The sequence below is a fragment of the Erpetoichthys calabaricus genome, chromosome 1 (genome assembly GCF_900747795.2).
Source record: "Erpetoichthys calabaricus chromosome 1, fErpCal1.3, whole genome shotgun sequence".
In the NCBI taxonomy this organism is placed as follows: Eukaryota; Metazoa; Chordata; class Cladistia; order Polypteriformes; family Polypteridae; genus Erpetoichthys; species Erpetoichthys calabaricus.
This window is the reverse complement of record NC_041394.2, coordinates 57,261,227-57,283,586: the sequence shown is the minus strand read 5'-3', so window position 1 is coordinate 57,283,586 and position 22,360 is coordinate 57,261,227.

The following is a 22,360-nucleotide window of genomic DNA, read 5'->3' as shown; positions in this document are numbered from 1 at the left end:
ATTACATTTATTGCTATTTTTTCATATTTATAATTTTACAATAAGCACCTTTATAACACAGTTAATGTGAATGGTACAGGGTGCATAGAATATTCAACCATGTAACGCTGGAAAAAACATTATCTGTCTTCTCCCAGTATGTGGATTGTAACACCTGGGAAAATAGGACTATTGATCTATTGTATGCAAACGTTAAAGACGCATACAGCGCTACCCCGCTGCCTGCACTTGGGAAAGCAGATCATAACCTGGTTCTGTTTCAGCCTCACTACAAACCAAGAGTGAGGGAGCTACCTACAACCACACGCTCATTCAGGAAGTGGTCTCCTGAGGCAGAGCAGGCTCTGAGAGACTGCTTTGGAACTACGGACTGGGATATCCTGCAGGGATCTTATAGTGAGAACATTGAGGAAGTTGTTGACTGCACTACTGACTACATCAACTTCTGTATGGACATTGTAGTTCCAGTAAGAACAGTACTCTGCTATGCTAACAACCATCCATGGATTACAAGTGACATCAAGGGCCTTTTGAACCAGAAGAAAAGGGCTTAAGGCGGTGATCAGCATGAACTCAAGCGCATGCAGAAGCAACTCAGAGTCCAACTCAGGGCGGCGAAGGAGTAGTACAGGAGAAAGCTGTAGCAGAAGTTGCAGAATAACAGCATGAAAGAAGTGTGGGATGAAGATCATCACTGGCTGCAGCTCGAAGCGGGGTGCCACCATCGAGAGAGATGTGGAGAGAGCAAACCAGATGAACAACTTTTTTAACAGTTTTGACCATCCTAACCCACTCTCTCCATCCTTCTGCTGATACCAGCATAGGAGAGGCATCCCCACCCACAATTACAGCAGCGCAGGTGAGCAGAGAGCTGAGGAGACTTCGTGCCAGCAAAGCAACGGGTCCAGATGGAGTATCACCACGACTGCTGAAGGCCTGTGTGTTGGAGCTGGGGAGTCCTCTACAGCGCATCTTCAACCTGAGCCTGGAACAGGGGAGAGTCCTGAGGCTTTGGAAATCATCTTGCATCACCCCAGTCCTAAAGGTATCACATCCTAGTGAGCTGAATGACTTCTGGCCTGTCACTCTGACGTCGCATGTGATGAAGACCATGGAGCGGCTGCTGCTTCACCACCTGAGGCCACAGGTCCGTCACGCCCTTGACCCTCTGCAGTTTGCATACCAGGAGAAAGTGGGAGCAGAGGATGCCATCATCTACATGCTACACCGATCCCTCTCCCACTTGGACAGAGGCAGTGGTGCTGTATGAATTATGGACTTCTCTAGCGCCTTTAACACCATCCAATCTCTGTTCCTTAGGGACAAGCTGGCAGAGATGGGAGTAGATTCATACCTGGTAGCATGGATTGTGGACTATCTTACAGACAGACCTCAGAATGTGCGTCTCGGGAACTACAGGTCTGACATTGTAGTCAGCAACACAGGAGCACCGCAGGGGACTGTACTTTCTCCGGTCCTGTTCAGCCTATATACATCGGACTTCCAATACAACTCGGAGTCCTGCCACATGCAAAAGTTCGCTGACGACACTGCTATTGTGGGCTGCATCAGGAGTGGGCAGGAGGAGGAGTATAGGGACCTAATCAAGAACTTTGTTAAATGGTGCAACTCAAACCACCTACACCTGAACACCAGCAAAACCAAAGAGCTGGTGGTGGATATTAGGAGGCCCAGACCACTCATGGACCCCGTGATAATCAGAGGTGACTGTGTGCAGAGGGTACAGACCTATAAATACCTGAAAGTGCAGCTGGATGATTAATTGGACTGGACTGCCAATACTGATGCTCTGGTGTAAGAAAGGACAGAGCCGACTATACTTCCTTAGAAGGCTGGCATCCTTCAACATCTGCAATAAGATGCTGCAGATGTTCTATCAGACGATTGTGGCAAGCGCCCTCTTTTATGCGGTGGTGTGCTGGGGAGGCAGCATAAAGAAGAAGGACGCCTCACGTCTGGACAAACTGGTGAGGAAGGCAGGCTCTATTGTAGGCCTGAAGCTGGACAGTTTGACATCTGTGGCAGAGCGTCGGGCGCTGAGCAGGCTCCTGTCAATCATGGAGAATCCACTGCATCCACTGAACAGTATCATCTCCAGAGAGAGGAGCAGCTTCCGCGACAGACTGCTGTCAATGTCCTGCTCCACTGACAGACTAAGGAGATCTTTCCTCCCCCACACTATGCGACTCTTCAATTCCATTCAGAATATCTATCTATCTATAAGACAGACAGACAGACAGCTATCGGACTGCACATAAGCTCTGTGATGTATCAGAAAATAGAAGAATTGAGAAGAGCTGTGCTGGAGCATTTTCATTCTAAAGAATATGATCAAGATTGAAATGCATCAGGAGAAACATGTAAAACGAGAAAGTAAGGTGCTTTAAAAAGTAGGTTGATGTGGTGTCTGACACCATGGTTTCAGTTTTTTATGCATTCAGCTTGGCTGTAGAGTAGGACGCCTTATAGTTGTTAGAAACACATAAATCATCATGCAGCTTTGCTGTGTCATTTTATTGCATTTACTCTAGCCATTCTGAATTATTCAAGAGTGTGAACATCTTGTAAGAAGCAGAGTAAACACAATACAGATAACAATTTATCTATTGTAATGAAAGTAGCAAAAACTAAAGCAATAAATTAAAAAGTGCTAGAGAAACGTAAACAACAAGGTGTTGTCCCAGCTCCAGAAACATTACATGTATTTACAAATATGTTGCTGAAGGAAACATATACAGTAATCCCTCCTCCATCGCGGGGGTTGCGTTCCACAGCCACCCGCGAAATAAGAAAATCCGCGAAGTAGAAACCATATGTTTATATGGTTATTTTTATATTGTCATGCTTGGGTCACAGATTTGTGCAGAAACACAGGAGGTTGTAGAGAGACAGGAACGTTATTCAAACACTGCAAACAAACATTTGTCTCTTTTTCAAAAGTTTAAACTGTGCTCCATGACAAGACAGAGATGACAGTTCCATCTCACAATTAAAAGAATGCAAACATATCTTCCTCTTCAAAGGAGTGTGCGTCAGGAGCAGATAATGTCACATAGATAGAGAAAAGCAAACAAATCAATAGGGCTGTTTGGCTTTTAAGTATGCGAAGCACCGCGGCACAAAGCTGTTGAAGGCGGCAGCTCACACACCCCCTCCGTCAGGAGCAGAGAAAGAGAGAGAGAGAGAGATAGAGAGAGACAGAGTTTGTTTTTTCAATCAAAAATCAATACGTGCCCTTCGAGCTTTTAAGTATGCGAAGCACCGTGCAGCATGTCGTTTCAGGAAGCAGCTGCACAAAAGATACCAACGTGAAGATAATCTTTCAGCATTTTTAGACAAGCGTCCGTATCGTCTAGGTGTGCGAATAGCCCCCCTGCTCAATCCCCCTACGTCAGGATCAGAGAAAGTCAGCGCAAGAGAGAGAGAGAAAGGTAAGCTGGGTAGCTTCTCAGCCATCTGCCAAAAGCGTCCCTTGTATGAAATCAACTGGGCAAACCAACTGAGGAAGCATGTACCAGAAATTAAAAGACCCATTGTCCGCAGAAATCCACGAACCAGCAAAAAATCTGCGATATATATTTAAACTAGCAAAATACCCGCGCTTCGCAGCGGAGAAGTAGTGTGTTAAAGAGGTTATGAAAAAAAAAAAGGAAACATTTTAAAAATAACGTAACATGATTGTCAATGTAATTGTGTTGTCATTGTTATGAGTGTTGCTGTCTTTTATATATATAATATACACACACACACATAAACATATATATACATATACATATATATATACATATCTACATATACACATATCTACATATACATACGTATATACACATATACACATCCACATAAACATATATATACATATACAAATTTACATATCTACATATATATATATATAGACATACATATATACATACATACATTCACATATATATATATATATATATATATATATATATATATATATATATATATATATATATATATATTATATACTGTATATATACATATGTACTTATTGGCTCCTGTATTTAGGATATGGCAGGTTGGATAATGGACGGATGGACATCTGTATGCATAGCCGTATTTGCCCGTTTTCGTTTTTTTTCTTTGTTCAGTAATATTTCAGTAAACCCGGAGCTTGTCAGTTCAAATCCTGGTACTGACACCACTGTGTGACCCTGAGGAAGTCACTTCACCTGCCTGTGCTGCAAAAAACAAAAGTAATGTAACAAATTGTACCTCAGATGTTGTAAGTTGGTGGAATAAAGGCATAAGTAAAATAGATAAATATGTATTATACAAATAGGAACTATTCATTTATTTTCAGTTAAGTCATCTGCAGCAAACTTTTATAAATGAGGGTTTCTGATTTTTAGATAGTGCAAACTGTTTCTTCTTCATTGACGTTTTCTCTTGGACAGCTTTTTTCATTTCATTGAAAATGAAAGCAGCAGCTGCCAAAATATGTAGCTTTCTTATTAATTTTTCAACATTGTGTAAAATAAATGTATAAAGAAACATAAAAGGTTTAAAAACTGGTTATCCTTTTACACTAAAATATTACTAAAGAGATACAAAAAAAGTAAAATGCATATGTTCTTTTTCTTTAAGGAGATTAAATATCACTGAAGAAAGAAAAAAAAAATTAAACAGCCAAATGGGGCTATGCATACGAACTTAAAAGGTTTAAATAAAACAGAAATATATATTTTATTTTTACTTGCTTAACTTGTGGAGGGTGTATCCTGTAGCAAAGCCCTAACTTTTATCGTGAAAGCCCGTTTCAGTAAATAAGTGTTAAAAACAGGTGTAAAGATATTGACAATAAGCTACGCAAACCCAGGAAGACATGGAATCGTTTAAATCAAGTATCATTACATCTTCCTTTCTTAAAGAGAAGTAAGGCAGTACTTATAAGCTTACATATTTATATATAGACATACATATATATATATATATATCTATATCCGAAGCCGTGCAAGCACACTCTTGAGAATGCAACGTATAGTTGTACAGAAGAAAAGCAATCTTGCCTCAAATGAATGGCAACCTTTTGTAGGTCTATGAACTTAATTTAAACTTTAGGTTTACACGGTGCTTTCTTTACGAAGTACCTGCACTCATGAATATGTCTGTATGTGTCAGTCGGTCAAATCCACGCGCTTCGCACCGGCGAAGTACCGCTTTTAAATTTTTACTAAGAAGAAAATAAAACGTTTTTAAATTGAGGGAAAATATACTAATAACAGTTTGTTAAGGATCTGTTTTTTTGTGAAGCTGCCTTTACTCGAGTGATCACTTCGACCTGACTTGGTGGCCAAGTATAAGCGTTACCTGGAAGTAACCACCCATACAATCAGATTGTGAATCAGACTACGAATGGCGTGAATGTAATTACACACTCACTGCACTTGCTTACGGTAATCGAACCTGGGACGTCAGCGCTAGAGGGGCTTAGCAGCGGTGAAGTATTGCTTTTAAATTTTAATTAAGAACAAAAGAAAACCTCAGAGGTTCGATTCCCGAAAGGGAGTGAAGAGAGTGTCCGGTTACCTACTAGGTAACGCTTATGGTTGGACAGCAAGTGACGTAACATCAGCCACGGTGCCTTCAGTTGTGAGAAGCAGATCATAGAATGATTGAAAATAGTTTTGCATTTACCTTTTTAGTAAAAGGCGAGCTTTTAATCCTGAGAAATCACCCCGTAAATGCACACGTTTAATTGCACATGTGTTAATATGTATGGTTACACAGTATTAAAAGACAGTGAAGAACATGATTTACCTTTGTTCCCGCGTTTGATAAAAGGCGAGCTTTTAAGCCTGAGAAATCACCCCGTAAATGCACACGTTTAATTGCACGTGTTAATATGAAAGCTTACACAGTATTAAAAGACACTCAAAAATTAACGTCATTTACCATCAGCCACGGTGCCTTCAGTTGTGAGAAGCAGATCATAGAATGATTGAAAATAGTTTTGCATTTACCTTTTTAGTAAAAGGCGAGCTTTTAAGCCTGAGAAATCACCCCGTAAATGCACACGTTTAATTGCACATGTGTTAATATGTATACTTACACAGTATTAAAAGACAGTCAAAAATTAACGTCATTTACCTTTGTTCCCGCGTTTGACTTGTGCTGTAAATCTCTTCCTTGTTTTTAGTTCACGTGATTACGTAGGAGGCGTGATGACGCGATACGTGACTCCGCCTCCTCCATTAGAGTATATGGACAAAAAATATGTTCCAGTTATGACCATTACGCGTAGAATTTCGAAATGAAACCTGCCTAACTTTTGTAAGTAAGCTGTAAGGAATGAGCCTGCCAAATTTCAGCCTTCCACCTACACGGGAAGTTCGAGAATTAGTGATGAGTGAGTCAGTCAGTCAGTCAGTGAGTCAGTGAGGGCTTTGCCTTTTATTAATATGTATAGATATGCTTACATATAAAATCCGCGATGGAGTGAAGCCGCGAAAGGCGAAGCGTGATATAGCGAGGGATCACTGTATGTAGTTTTTTTTTGTTTGACTGAGAAAGAAGATACAAGAAAGGAACAGGGTAAGAAAGAAAGAAAAAAAGGAATAAAGAGAGCCCCTTTATATGACAGTTTATGTGAAAAACACTTTCTTAAAGACATTAAAAATGCACACCTGCAGCTGGTAATGGGGGCAGGAGTAGGGATGCACCGATACCGAAACGGGTATCTGGTATCGGCCTCGATACCACATTTTCTAAAGTACTCGTACTCGTTAAAAGTCCCCCGATACCGGGGACCGATACCACGGTCTGAGTAAAGGGTGTAAAGGGTTAACCACAGGCACTGAGTGCCCGCCCCCAGGCCCCGGCTGCAGCTCAGAGCGGGGAGAAGGCGAGGCGAGACATGTTAGCCGTGTGGAACTATTTCAAAGTGAATGAAGACGACAAAACAAAGGCGGACTGCAAATTGTGCTCAGCGAAATTGTCCAGAGGAGGCTCAAAAGGTAGCGCATTTAACACAAGTAATTTAATCAAGCACCTAAAATCCCAACACGACAACGAGTACAAAGAGTTTACCCACGCTTCTAAACCAACACAACCCACGCCGCAGCAAACTCTTGCAAGACGAGAGAAAATGTCCAGAGACAATCCACGTGCTGTGAAAATAACACAGGCAATTATCGAGTACATTGCATTGAGTGACCAGCCACTCTCGGAGGTAGAAAATGTGGGATTCCTGCATCTCCTCCATGTTCTGGAGCCCAGATATGATGTCCCAAGCCGCCACTACATGACTGACACGGAGCTGCCTAAACTACACGACTCCGTGAATAAACATATCCACAGCCTAGTGCAAGCCTCCTCTGCGTTTAATTTCATGACGGATATTTGGACAAGCAGTGTTAGCCCCGTGTCGCTAATTAGCCTAACCTCCCAGTGGATAGACGAGAGTTTCTTGTTTTTTTTGTTAAATTATATGACTAAAGCTGTTACTTATAAATTTAAATCATGTTTTTATTAAGTACTCGGTATCGGCAAGTACTCGGTATCGGCGAGTACTGAAATGCAAGTACTCATACTCGTTTTCCAAAAAAGTGGTATCGGTGCATCCCTAGGCAGGAGCATACACTGTAAAAAAAAAACAAAAAAAAACGTAAATTTTACGGTAAAAAAACTGGCAGCTGCAGTCGCCAGGAATTTACCGTAAAAATTACATTGGAAATGTTTTTTGAATAACGGTACAGATTCATGTGGGCCATAAATTCCATCCATCCATCCATTTTCCAACCCGCTGAATCCGAACACAGGGTCATGGGGGTCTTCTGGAGCCAATCCCAGCCAACACAGGGCACAAGGCAGGGAACCAATCCTGGGCAGGGTGCCAACCCACCGCAGGACACACACAAACACACCCACACACCAAGCACACACTAGGGCCAATTTAGAATCACCAATCCACCTAACCTGCATGTATGAGATTTTAACAAAATTTTTTGTCTTGCATTACAAATTACAGTATAATCTGTTCTGAGCTATATATTGTACTGCAAAAGCATGCAATATTACATCACTTTCTTGTAAAGATAACAGTAATTCTTTATGAATTTTAGTAATATTAATATAATATAGTAATAATATATATTATATTTTGTTATATTATAATATACCCTAGGTTCTTGTCTACAAGCCGGACTCGTGGATAAGCCGGAGACCAAAAATCATACGAATTTTTAAAATAAAATCTTATCATACATAAGCCGGATTTATGGATAAGCTGAATGTACTATAATCTATAACTAATAGAAGGGAGGGAGGTCAGTGGTCTCACTCGCACCCATTTAATTTCTTTAAGGGGGGAGAGAGTGTAGGATATTGGCGTCTCTCTCACTCCCCGCATGGCGAGGTTGGAGCGGCTGGAGCGCGTTCTTTCTGCTCTGGGCATCGCCGAGTCAACACGCGCGCGTAGCGGTCATTTAAATTGTGATTTTATATGTAAGCATATTTAAATATATATTGCGGATTTTTTGCTGGTTCGCGGGTTTCTGCGGACAATGGGTCTTTTAATTTCTGGTACATGCTTCCTCAGTTGGTTTGCCCAGTTGATTTCATACAAGGGACGCTATTGGCAGATGGCTGAGAAGCTAGATTGCTTACTTTTCTCTCTCTCTTGCGCTGACTATCTGTGATCCTGACGTATGGGGATTGAGCAGGGGGGCTGTTTGCACACCTAGACGATACGGATGCCCGTCTAAAAATGCTGCACGGTGCTTTGCATACTTAAAAGCTCGAAGGGCATGTATTGATTTTTGACTGAAAAACAAACTCTGTCTCTCTCTCTCTCTCTCCCTCCCTCCCTGCTCCTGACGGAGGGGGTGTGAGCTGCCGCCTTCAACAGCTTTGTGCCGCGGTGCTTCGCATACTTAAAAGCCAAACAGCCCTATTGATTTGTTTGCTAGAGATTGTTTTCTCTATCTCTGTGACATTCTGTGCTCCTGACACGCACTCCTTTTGAAGAGGAAGATATGTTTGCATTCTTTTAATTGTGAGACAGAACTGTCATCTCTGTCTTATGGAGCACAGTTTAAACTTTTGAAAAAGAGACAAATGTTTGTTTGCAGTGTTTGAATAACGTTCCTGTCTCTCTACAACCTCCTGTGTTTCTGCGCAAATCTGTGACCCAAGCATGACAATATAAAAATAACCATATAAACATATGGTTTCTACTTCGCGGATTTTCTTATTTCGCTGGTGGCTCTGGAACGCAACCCCCGCGATGGAGGAGGGATTACTGTATAAACCGGACTTATGTATAAGCCGATATTCTATTTTTTCATTTTCACAACTTTTTTCCTTAGATAAGCCGCGGCTTATAGACAAGAACTTAGGGTAATATAGTAATAAATGATCAATTTGCAAAATTATTAGTTTGTCTAATAAAGTTCTGAGTTAGGTCTTGCAAATTACAATATAATCTCAATTGAGCTGTATGTTCTTATAAAAAAGAACAGCTACAGAATTCTTTCATTGAGAAAAACAGTACAATGCTCTATGAATTACAGTAATATTTTATTGATTTGCAAATTTTACAGCAAAAGATGGTTTACAAAATATCTGTGATTGTAAGTCACCAAACCCAGCCCAGCTTTGGATTGGCATGAGGTATACCTGTGTTATTGGCACATTCTCAATCATTCTTACAGTAGATGCTGCGGCTGTGTTCATGTGATGTGTTTCAGTCAACTTGTTATATGGGTTGAACACATATATTCTTGTAATATCTTTAATCCTCATGCCCACCATATTACACTGGAAGTACTTTTGTATGAAAACACAAAAGTGTGGTCATTTTGATTTTGTCCCCTCTATTAGAGGTGGGCGGTATAACCAAAATTCTATATCACGGTATTTTTTTAAATTCTGACCATTTTCATGGTATTAGACGGTATTTTTTTCCCCATGCATGAGTGGATGTTAACCACATTTTCCACTGCAATTACTGCAGTAGACTGGCTAAGAATAACCTATTAAGACTGTTATGAGAATTGTACATCGTACAAAAAGACATTTTAATGTGCACACAAGTATTAATCCAGGTTTGCATGGCCCCATAAAGTGATAGTTTTCAAGGGGGTGGCACTAAAGAGAAGGAATCACATTGCATGACAGATGCAGTCAAAATATAGAACCTTTAATTGAACAAATTTTGCAAAAGCTTAAACTATGATTTTGACAACATATTTTCAACCATCCAAAGAGGCATTTAGACTTAGTAAAATATCCAGAGGTGTTGTCAAAAGTTGGATTGCACTGAACATGTCTTAGAAAAGGAATAAATAGTAAATATTTTTTGTAAACCAACTACACTTTCTGTTAATGTTAACAATCTCTGTCCAGACATGTTAAAGTGACTTTTTAAACAATTTTACCATCATTAAACTGCATAATATTTAAACTAATTAATAATAACAATAAAACAAATAATAGTAGTATTACTGATAGTTGCACCATTACTTCAAGGCTTCAAGCCCAGGTGCATTACACAGTATTCACCAAATTAAAATAAAATAAAACAAGTGCAACTTGGTGATGACATCTTACCAACTGTACCATCATTTAGGCAAACTGCATTAATATGGACCTTGCTTCAAGCTAAGCTATATACATAAATAATAAAAACTGCAACTTGCATTTATAATGCTGTTTGTGGTATAGTCCTATGGAAGTGCATTAGGGCCACTGTGAAAAAAAAAAATATGGACACGGAAGAAAAAAACAAACTATATGTCGAGAATAAATTCAACATGTTGACTATGTCAAGATTAAAGTCGACATTTCCACTTTATTCTCATAGTTTATTTTATAATTAAAGTAGAATGTTGTAAACTAAACTTCATCCTAAAATCAATGTTTAATTTACTAGATTTTCTCAAACCCCGTCACAAGTTAATGCAGCACATCAAATACTTTGTGTTAAGTGTTCCCCAACCCAGTCGTTAATCACTACACTTCTTAAACTGACTTCCTCCGCACTAAGAGCAGGCGCCTGCAGCAATCACCGCACAGATAAACGTCTTTGTGAAATTAAAACTAGTTATTAACTTAGCCGACGGAGTGTTCAGAACTTTAAAAATATCTTCGTTATACATGTTTAATTATGCCATCCATTCAGAGATGCGCCCATCTCTGAACGAGTCGCCACCACATTGCAGGATCAATACAAGCAAAACATACAAAAACAAGCACAACTTGGCTTGCAGTATTATCCAGTAGTATAGAAACAGTATTTACACATCTGACCTTTTAAAACTAAAGCATCTCCAGGCGACAGACGTGACTGCTTTTTTTCGGCTCTCTGTCCATTTTCACCGCACAGCATACCTATGCTACCGCCTACTATTTGGTGGTGTAGCAGTGAAAAAGAGCCCTAGTGCAACAAATCTGTGTTTAGCGGTGTAGCAGTGAAAAAGGTCCCCACTTGAACAGTTTCCCGCTGCGCCATGTTCCGAACGTCGTTTAGGCAATTTAAACCGGTGTTGCGGTATAAGAAAAATCCATATCATAAAAAAAATAAAAAACGGTTTTCGGTATGAACCGGTATACCGCCCAGCACTACCCTCTATCAAACTTTTTTCTCCCATCTAACTTTTTTGACTCTCATATCACTTAACAGGCTTTGTGGTTTACTGAAATAATAATTAAAAAAAACAATAACTATTTAAAAAAACAATGTTTACATTTTCTGAACTGAAACATTAATTTAAATGACAATTACAATGTTCTTTAAATGTAAAATTACACAAAGAGCTTGAAGTGCTTCTCTGACGCCGTTTCCCAACTCCGTTCCATCACGCTAACTCTAACCTATCTCTCTCTCATTCTTCCTAGGGCACGAAGCGGAAGCGGAAGCAGAAACAGAAGCGGGCAATGGCCGATAGTGAGGTGAATCGCGTTGAAATTGTAGTCGAGGAACTCCAGGCACTCGATGAACAGATTCAGAAACTTCTGTCCAGACGAAGATACCTCAGAGATCTGAAGGCTCGGCTGTTGGATAAACCGTCCTCGCCATCTGTTATCAGCGTAACATCAACCCCACGTTGTGCCGCTCAAGTCACCTTCACCCCCGCGCCTCGTAGGAGCAACACCGATGATGACCTCGGTGTATTTCAGCAATGCAGGCGGGGGTTCAAGGCCAGAACACCTCCATCGGCACAGGCAAGCATCGTAACGCAGAACCGGTTTGACCCTCTAAGCGTCCCCAGTTCGCCTTCAGCTCCTGGTGATGTAATAGTGGTAGGTGATTCTATTGTTAGGAACCTCAATATCACTTGCCCTAATAGAAAATCTTTTGTTTCTTGTTTTCCCGGTGCTCGTGTCCGAGATGTGACGAGACGTGCGCCGGCGATCTACAAGAACAGGGCAGTTGGAGCAATTGTTTTACATGCTGGTGTAAATGACATAAGGCACCGACAGTCCGAGATCCTCAAGGCAGACTTCACTGCATTAATTAAAGACACAAAGGAGAGGACCCCATCGGCAAAGATCTTCATCTCGGGTCCACTCCCTCTCGTCAGACGATCAAACGAGTACTACAGTCGTCTGCTTGGTTTAAACAACTGGCTGCAGGGCTTCTGCAAGAATCAAGACATTGGTTTCATCAACAACTGGGACCTCTTTTAGGAAAGACCGCGTTTTTTCAAGCGAGATGGCCTGCATCCGAATAGCTTCGGCGCCCGGGTCCTCTCCGAAAACATATCCAAGGTAATTCGTTTATCCTGACTATCTATCTCTGCTTTTAACCCCTTCCGAAATGCCACTCCTGTGCTTGGTCATGATAATTGTTTAATAAAATCTTCCATAAGAGTGCACAACATAAATACTGTAATAACCAATCTTAATGCACATAGAAAATCTAGGCAATATGGCATAAACACCAATAATTTAATTAAAGTTACTACTTTAGATGAACAATGTATTAAAACTATAAAAACATATCATAGATTAAACAAAAAATACACGCAGAGCGGCGCTAATAAAAATAACTTAATTCCTGTTCCATATATCAATAACGCACATAGTATTCATCTCTGCTCCTCCGAAACATTGAATATGGCACTATTAAATATTAGAGCTTTAACTAACAAGACGTTTTTTTATCAACAATCTTATTAGTGATAAAAAAATAGATTTTATTGTACTAAGTGAAACGTGGCTTAGCTCAGATGGCGCAGCTGTTTTAATCGAATCTGCGCCTCTGGATTACAGTTTTACTCGTGCTGATCGCCAAGGAAAGAGAGGTGGAGGGCTAGCAAACATTTACTCAAGCAGGTTAAAATGTAAAAATATCAGTTTTGGTAAATTCAAGTCTTTTGAGTATCTCGCCATTATTATTCAGGGAGATTCTCACGTTCTAGTATTATCCGTGTATAGACCTCCAAAATTCAACGCGTCTTTCTTTGAGGAATTCTCTGACTTGATGTCAATCTTAATTACGAACTATGACACACTCTTAATAGTCGGCGACTTTAATTTTCATATAGATAATCAATGTGACCAAAAAGTAAAAGAATTTATGAACCTCCTGGACTCTTTTGATTTGAGACAGCTCGTTAATCAGCCTACACATAAAGCAGGTCATACGTTAGACTTAGTAATTACTAAAGGACTAAAAGTTGATATAAAGCAGGTCATTGATATTGGTCTATCAGACCATTTTCTTCTACTCTTTAATACAGAAATAATGATAGAAAACACTCATGAGAAGCATATTGTTAAAAAAACGCTTCTTTGACTCATCAGCAGCTTTAAAACTTTCAAACATTCTAACCAATCAGTCCGTTTATAGTGCCAACTATAATAGCGAGGAGAATGTAAATAGTAAGGTGGAAAGATTTAATACTAAAGTGAGAGCTGCTGTTGACTTAGTTGCACCTGAAAAGACAGTTAAAAAATCTTCTAGCATTGTTATACCATGGAAGACCCAAAGAGTGTCTGATTTAAGAGAACATGCCGTAGAGCTGAGCGTAAATGGAGAAAAACTAAACTAACTATTGACTATGAAATATTAAAAGTTAAAATAACAGAATACAATAACACAGTCCGTCTTGAGAGGTGCTGCTATTTCTCTAAGATTATAAATAACAATGCTAGTAATCCCAGAGTCTTATTTTCGACAATTGATCATCTGTTAAACCCAGGTAACTCAAAGGAATGCCTCCTAAGTACTTCCAGTAAAACCTGTGAGGCTATCGCTGTATTTTTCAATCAAAAAATTAATGATATTAGAAATAACATAGTATATCTCCCCAACACTAAGGATCCTCCTAAACCCCAGTACCCCATAATAAACAAATTAAAGTCTTTCACTAGGATAGATTTACCTGATTTACATAAAATAATTTCTCAAATGAAACCCTCCACCTGTGCCCTTGACCCAATACCAACAAATTTTTTCAAAGAAGTATCGGGCGTGCTTAGTGATAATGTTCTTGACATAGTAAATTCGTCATTAGATACGGGGGTCTTCCCAGACTGTCTTAAGACTGCGGTAGTTAAACCCCCTACTTAAGAAAAATAATCTCGATCCCTCTGCTCTTGAAAATTATAGACCCATCTCTAACCTGCCTTTCTTAAGTAAAATTCTAGAGAAGGCAGTCATTATACAGTTAAATGAGCACCTCAATAAACATGCTATTCTTGATAAATTTCAGTCAGGTTTTAGAACAAATCACAGCACAGAAACTGCACTCGTTAAAGTAGTAAATGACTTGCGGGTAAATGCAGACAGAGGCCATTTATCTGTTCTCATCCTCTTAGATCTGAGTGCCGCATTTGACACCATTGATCATAATATTCTTAAGAATCATCTTAGTCAATGGGTGGGCCTCTCTGGCAGTGTCTTAAATTGGTTTGAATCCTACCTGGCAGGGAGAAAATTCTTTGTTAGTTGTGGTAATTATAACTCAAAGACACATGATATTCTATATGGTGTTCCACAAGGCTCTATCCTGGTCCACTGCTCTTCTCAATCTACATGCTTCCATTAGGTCAGATTATCTCAGGGCACAACGTGAGCTACCCACAGCTATGCTGATGACACACAGCTGTATTTATCAATAGCACCTGATGACCCCAAATCTCTTGATTCGCTAACACAATGTCTAACTTGTATCTCAGAATGGATGAATAGTAACTTTCTCAAATTAAATAAAGAAAAAACCGAAATCTTAGTGATTGGCAATAATGGATACAATGAGGCTATTAGAAATAAACTGGATGCATTAGGATTAAAAGTCAAATCGGAGGTAAAAAGCTTAGGGGTAACCGTTGATTGTAATCTGAATTTTAAATCGCATATTAATCAGATCACTAGGACAGCATTTTTTCACCTAAGAAACATAGCAAAAGTTAGACCTCTTATATCATCGAAAGATGCAGAGAAATTAGTTCATGCGTTTGTTTTCAGTCAGCTAGATTACTGTAACGCACTCCTCTCAGGACTACCCAAAAAAGACATCAATCGTTTGCAACTAGTGCAGAATGCAGCTGCTAGAATCCTTACCAGGAAAAGAAACAAACACATTTCTCCAGTTTTGATGTCACTACACTGGTTACCTGTGTCATTCAGAATTGACTTTAAAATTCTGCTTATGGTTTATAAAGCTTTAAATAATCTCGACCCGGCTTATATATCAGAATGTCTGACACCTTATATTCCAAATCGTAACCTCAGATCCTCAACTGAGTGTCTCCTTAGAATTCCAAGAGCAAAACTTAAAAGAAGTGGTGAGGCGGCCTTCTGCTGTTATGCACCTAAAATCTGGAATAGCCTGCCAGTAGGAATTCGCCAGGCTAATACAGTGGAGCACTTTAAAAAACTACTGAAAACACATTATTTTAACATGGCCTTCTCATAACTTCACTGTAATTTAATCCTGATACTCTGTATATCCAATTCATTATAATAACTATTCATTCAAAATCTGTACTAACCCCTACTCTCTCTTCTGTTCCTTTTCCGGTGTCCTGTGGTGGTGGCGTGCGCCACCACCATCTACCCAAAGCACCATGATGTTCCAACAATGATGGATGGATTAAAAGCCAGAAGTCTGTATGACCATCAGCATCAAGTGACTCCGTGAAAAACCCGAACTACAAAGAGGACTATTTCATTTATGTTAGGTAGAATACCCAAAGGGGACTGGGCGGTCTCGTGACCTGGAACCCCTACAGATTTTATTTTTTTCTCCAGCCTTCTGGAGTTTTTTTTTTGTTTTTTCTGTCCACCCTGGCCATCGGACCTTACTCCTTTCTATGTTAATTAATGTTGTAATTAATGTATTTTAATTTCTTATTTTGTCTTTTATTTTTCTTCTCTTCATTATGTAAAGCACTTTGAGCTACTTTTTGTATGTGCTATGTAAATAAATGTTGTTGTTGTTGTTGTTGACAAAAAAATGTGAAAAAATAACAAATATGTCAACATGTCAGTTTCAGTCATTTTACACCACGTCTGGTCTTTAAGGCACATTCAATGTGTGGCAGTCTCTCACAACTGGAACTGGGCAGTGATGTCATTGACCAAGATGGTAAGGCACCTGATGTAAACAAACAAACAAAAAAAAAAGTTATAATTTAACAGTATACATATAATTTAAGATAGTTTTCCAAAAGACAACTGCACCTAGATTATATTAATGATATTCATTTGAAGCCAACACATTTTTAATAACAATACGTGTTCACTAATAATCTTAAGAACTCCTTTTGTTTGAATTCACCCAAGTCTCTATTTTACACTCTTATACACATACCTGTATAGGACCTCACACAAAAAAGCTTGAATGTAACACAGTTATAAATATCTCTTTGTGTTAATATGACAGAAATAACTTGCTTTTAAGGAACAGTATATGCAGCACTTAACAGAAAAGTTCAAGTAAATATTTAGTTGTTACCAGGATTATTTATGAGATCTAAACTCAATTTGATACAATGGGGTGTGACTGTGTATGTCTGAAATATTTCCTACAGTATGCCCCATCTATTGAGATGCTATTTGTATGATTTTAATTCTCAATTATCCAGGTTAATTATAAATATACAGATTTTCCTAGTATTTGCCATTGTCCATCCATCCATCCATTGTCCAACCCGCTGAATCCGAACAAATTGTCACGGGGGTCTGCTGGAGCCAATCCCAGCCAACACAGGGCACAAGGCAGGAACCAATCCTGGGCAGGGTGCCAACCCACCGCAGGACACACACAAACACACCCAGCACACACTAGGGCCCCATTTAGAATCGCCAATCCACCTAACCTGCATGTCTTTGGACTGTGGGAGGAAACCGGAGCGCCCGGAGGAAACCCACGCAGGACACGGGGGAGGAACATGCAAACTCCACGCAGGGTGGACCCGGGAAGCGAACCCAGGTCTCCTTACTGCGAGGCAGCAGCGCTACCCACTGCGCCACCGTGCCGCCCATTTGCCATTGTGTATGTACAAAATAATTTGTAGTCACAAATTTGTGAATAAGCCCCAGTTTTCACCCAACAGTCTTTAAAAGGGGGCAGTAATACATTGTACTTACACCTATTTCCATTCAAAATTTGCAAGGTCAGAAATTAATGTGCATACTCTGGGGTTCACAGACGGACGTTTTTTCTTTTTTAACTCCACTTTGGTCCCTTTCTCAGGATTAATACCGAAGAAGAACCTTGTAAGACAATAAAAAACTAGGTTAGGTGTGCACAAAATCCTATTCAAACAACCTTACTTCAGCTTAGAACTGGGGTTATAAAATTTCACAGATCACATCTTTTCAATCTTTTAGTATTTTATGTTTTTAGCAAAGATGTTTAAAATTTACCTTTGCAGAAACTCAAGGCTTGACGCCAATTCCACTGGATAATGAATGTTAAAACAGTAGAAGCTTCCAAACATCATACAAAGGGCAGCGCCGAAGGTGGTAATGCAGTCGTTTACAATGTGTTGATCTATGCTCAGCATAAATCTCTTGGCGGCATAACAGGAAGTTCCTATGTAAAAAAACATACACAAAACTAATGTATATGTTGATACAAATCTTCAAATACAGTTTACCCATGTAATAGAAGAATAAAATGGATAACAATTAAAAAGGCCTCTTCTATACTAATAAAAGGCAAAGCCCTCACTGACTCACTCACTCACTGACTGACTGACTGACTCACTCACTCACTCATCACTAATTGTCCAACTTCCCGTGTAGGTGGAAGGCTGAAATTTGGCAGGCTCATTCTTTACAGCTTACTTACAAAAGTTAGGCAGGTTTCATTTCGAAATTCTACGCGTAATGGTCATAACTGGAACCTCTTTTTTGTCCATCTATACTGTAATGGAGGAGGCGGAGTCGCGTATCGCGTCATCAGGCCTCCTATGTAATCACGTGAACTGAAAACAAGGAAGAGATTTACAGCACGACTCAAACGCGGGAAAGAAGGTAAATGACGTAAATTGTTGAGTGTCTTTTAATACTGTGTAAGCATACATATTAACACATGTGCAATTAAACGTGTGCATTTACGGGGTGATTTCTCAGGCTTAAAAGCTCGCCTTTTATCAAACGCGGGAACGAAGGTAAATGACGTTAATTGTTGAGTGTCTTTTAATACCGTGTAAGCATACATATTAACACATGTGCAATTAAACGTGTGCATTTACGGGGTGATTTCTCAGGCTTAAAAGCTCGCCTTTTATTAAAAAGGTACTGTAAATGCAAACTGTTTTCATTCTGAAGGGCACAAACCACATTAGATTTCAGCCGTTAAACGCGCAAAAATGTCGGTACACCAGATAAATAAGCGCAACATATTATCAGTTGTATTGTATGCTTACAATACATATAGAAATGTGTTAATCGTTAACTAATAGTATGGGATGGTGTTTTTCGACTCACGCCTTGATTTAAACGATTGCATGTCTTGGTGGGTTTGCGTAGCTTATTGTCAATATCTTTACACCTGTTTTTAAGACTTATTGACTGAAACGGGCTTTCACGAAAAAAGTTAGGGCTTTGCTACAGAATACACCCTCCACAAGTTAAGGAAGTAAAAATAAAGGTATATATTTCTGTTTTATTTAAACCTTTTAAGTTCGTATGCATATCCCCATTTGGCCGTTTTAGTTTTTTTTTTTTCTTTCTTCAGTAATATTTAATCTCCTTAAAGAAAAACACCATATGCATTTTATTTTTTTTGTATCTCTTTAGTAATATTTTAGTGTAAAAGGATAACCAGTATTTAAACCTTTTATGTTACTTTATAATGTTATTTTACACAATGTTGAAAAATTAATAAGAAAGCTACATATTTTGGCAGCTGCTGCTTTAATTTTCAATGAAATGAAAAAAGCTCTCCAAGAGAAAACCTCAATGAAGAAGAAAACAGTTTTGCACTATCTAAAAAGGAGAAACCCTCATTTATAAAGGTTTGCTGCAGATGACTTAACTGAAAATAAATGAATAGTTCCTATGTGTATAATACATATTTATCTATTTGACTTATGCCTTATTCCAGCAACTTGCAACATCCGAGGTACAATTTGTTACATTACTTTTGTTTTTTGCAGCACAGGCAAGTGAAGTGACTTCCTCAGGGTCACACAGTGGTGTCAGTACCAGGATTTGAACTGACAAGCTCCGGGTTTGCTGAAATATTACTGAAGAAAGAAAAAAAACGAAAACGGGCAAATGGGGCTATGCATTCAAATGTCCATCCATCCATTATCCAACCCGCTATATCCTAAATACAGGAGCCAATCCCTGCCAACACAGGGCACAAGGCAGGAAACAAACCCCGGGCAAGGTGCCAGCCCACCTCAGGGTGCACACACCAACACACCACGGACAATTTAGAATCGCCAATGCACCTAACCTGCATGTCTTTGGACTGTGGGAGGAAACCAGAGTACCCGGAGGAAACCCAGACAGACACGGTGAGAACATTCAAACTCCACGCAGGGAAGCGAACCCGGGTCTCCTAACTGGCACCTTTCACTGTGCCACCATACCGCCCGCATACAAACTTAAAAGGTTTAAATAAAACAGAAATATATACCTCTATTTTTACTTCCTTAACTTGTGGAGGGTGTATCCTGTAGCAAAGCCCTAACTTTTTTCATGAAAGCCCCTTTCAGTCAGTAAGCCTTAAAAACAGGTGTAAAGCTAAACTTGCAGCACCGCTATTCAATTACACTCGCCTAACGCCTCTCCTAAGGGGAGATACTGTGGGATCTGGGCATCAGTCAAAGCACCAATTACAGGCCTGATTAGAAAGCGGGAAGCTGTGATTTGTCGTCTCCCTCCCATGTAACAATCACAGCCCGTGTTACAACGCACTATGTACGTATGTGTATATGTATATATGTGTATGTGTGTGTGTGTATGTATGTGTGTATATGTATGTGTATATATATGTGGATGTGTATATGTATATATATATGTATATATGTGTATATGTAGATATGTATATATATGTATATGTATATATATGTTTACATAACCTCTTTAACACACTACTTCTCCGCTGCGAAGCGTGGGTATTTTGCTAGTTATCCAATAAGAGAAGACATAAGACATTAAATTTTGGACAAACTTGATATTTTTGGTTAAATTGTCCAGCTAAACTACAATACTGTCTTTTTGTAGTTGCTTTTTACTAAGTGCAAAATAGTAAATCCCATCCCACAAAAGAGACACAGCCTCAACTGCAATAAATAAATTGTAACGCACCACCAACAATAATGCAGGGTGTAACAGGAAGCTGCTCCAGTGTGACTTCTTTAGCAAGGCATGTTTCTTCTGTTAAATGAAACATTTTATCCTCAGGTTCACCAAAATATGCAAACAGAAACAGCACCATGTCTTTGATGTCTTCTGAGACACCACCATTCTGTCCTCTGGAAATCTGCACCTGTATGAAAGCCTGTTGAACTCGCTGGTTCTTCATACTAACGTCTTTCAGGAAGTCTAGGAGTCTTCTTCCTTTTTCTTCAACACTGTTGAGAAAGGTATCCATCAATGGAATGCCCGTAAGTTCCTCAAAGTGAACAGCCATGCTAACTTCCTGAAACAACAATGGCCAGTCCTCAAAGAGTTTAACCACAGCAGTGCCCCTGTTAATGTCCTTTCTCTGTGAATAGTATGTTGAACATATATCTGTTTGTATTTCTTTTACATTCAAATTTCGTTCCTTGTGCATTCTCTTCATTTTTTGCTGTGTCACTGTTTGACTTTCTGCTGTTTCAGTTAGCGGCATGTATTGCAATTCCCACTGGATACACCCATATGTGTCTTGAACTTTAGCTCTGGCTTCAGGAGGAACTTCATCTGTATCACATTCATCAGATGGAGGATCCCGCCTCTTCATTTTTGGAACAGTTGGCCTCTTCACATTCTTAATTCGAGCCTGAAGTTGTTTTACCAAGGAATGGTATCCAGTGCCAATAATATCACCCTCAATTATGTCCTGCAGGGAAACTGGATATTTTGCAACCATTGCCTTTGCAATGCCAGTTGTGCTCTTCTTGCTTGGAGATGGGCACACCTTCATCATCTCCTTAACTACAATCCTTATCATTTCCCATCTTAATCTTGGAGTTGGTCTTTTTCCTCTTTCTAAATCCTGGACCAAAGCTTCAGGTAGCTTTAGTCACGGCATTTCTAAACTTTCAGTCAAATTTGGGTTACCTGGCGAGGAAAATACTGTCTGACCTGCAGATGCTTCACTTCTTTGCTCTATTGGCAAACAAACAAAACAAAAGTAGAGGTCATTAAATGACATATACATCAACCACCTGCATTTTATCACATATAACACATTATTATAAGTCTTAGCCCTCTGTTCACACCACTTACTATAACCAACTAAATGGTTACTAAGACCTAGTATTGACTCTTTCTGAATAGGCTAATTTCAAGGTAATTATTTACATTTGTAGAGTTACACATACTTACTTTTCTGTGCCCAAGAGTTCACTAATTTCCTTGCTTGGACAGGCTTCAGTAAAGGCAGGTCAGTTTCCTGGACATAATGGAGGTCACAAGGATTTTCGACCCCAAGGAATTTCAAGGTGTCCTCAAGTGAATTCCTACGGGAAACTGGTAGGTCTGGTAACACTTCAGTTATAGCACATTGTAAGCTGTTTGGAACTGGCTCCATAGTAGCTACTGTAGAGAGGTAAAAAAGATTTGATAGTGCGGTATTTTGTCATATCTTTCATGACAAAAGATGAGACAGTCACAAAGAATTTATGAAATGCAAGATTCACCGCACTTCAGTAAAAAGCGGGATCTTTGCTGGTCACTGGTGCAAACACATATACA